The sequence below is a fragment of the Cuculus canorus genome, chromosome 2 (assembly GCF_017976375.1).
Source record: "Cuculus canorus isolate bCucCan1 chromosome 2, bCucCan1.pri, whole genome shotgun sequence".
In the NCBI taxonomy this organism is placed as follows: Eukaryota; Metazoa; Chordata; class Aves; order Cuculiformes; family Cuculidae; genus Cuculus; species Cuculus canorus.
The window spans coordinates 68978854-68980042 of record NC_071402.1 but is presented as its reverse complement, the minus strand read 5'-3'; positions in this window follow the sequence as shown (position 1 = coordinate 68980042).

Sequence of the window (1189 nt, the reverse complement as noted above, 5' to 3'; positions counted from 1 at the left end):
TTATAATCTAATTTGCAACACAACACATGTCCCAACGTTTCCAAGGTTATTAAAGTGTCACATTTTTCCCTCTTATAATATTAAGTTCAAGTTAATTAACATAAAAATATTGATTGGCATTAAAAGCAAGACAATGAGAGCATTAAAAAGAAATTGAGGTGAAAATACACGTTCAGTATCACTATCCTCAAATGCTCTCCTCACTGAGATTTTTAATGCCAGTGTGGGGTTCATTTTTATTATTTTCTTGGAAAAATAGAATTATTTTGACAAAAACAAGCAGAACTCCACAATGGTTAACTGTATTTCCATACTACGTGTGATTACAAAGAGAGTAGTAGTGATAAGGGTATTCTCTTTACATGACTATCTGTTCCATCTCATGCTTTTCAATACAATTCTTTAAGTAGTGAGACACTTACAGGGTTTAATTTTCCCAAATTCATTCTCTCTATGCACAGAATAGAAGTAGTGATTATTTTTTGAAGACACTTCGTTAAAATTTTCACTGTTGAAAAATTATGCAGTACAAATGGTAATGCAAAACCTGATAGTTGCTGTCCCTGTAATGTTTTCTCTTCTGAAGTATTGGATTTCACCAATGCATGTGTCTAAGTACTAGGTAGAAATTGGCACCCGTTGAGCTGAACATCAGATTTTTTTTGAACGAAGAAATAAATTTTACCAGAATTGAAGATTTTGCCAATAATGACCATGTGATAATAGAAATATTTTTGTTGACAAGTCATTATGCATAGCAGATTTTTAATGCCTTTCAATATTTAATTTTTTTTGTAGCATTGAATAACTAGAATTTTATGCAACAGAACAACAGGTTGTACCAAGGAAGAAGCACACCACCCTTTCCAGAAAGCTGTGATCAGATGTCTCAGGCTGCACTTGTGGACAGTCCTGGCATGATGGTATTTTACACTGAATTTTAATGAACAGTGAACAGGGGAAATAGTGATTATGACTGTAGCAAATCACTATGTCTATGTAGACAGCAAGCAGAAGAGAATGCTGCAGATGCCCTTCGCATCCAATTTTCTGTGCCTTTGGCACTTTTTATGACTACTTATGCTGAATCTCATGAGGTAACTGTGCAGGGGGTACTTTTTTTTAATCATCTAGCTGTAGAAGGAAAACATGGCTTAAAACAGCACAACCCAGTGCCAGGAATAGGAAA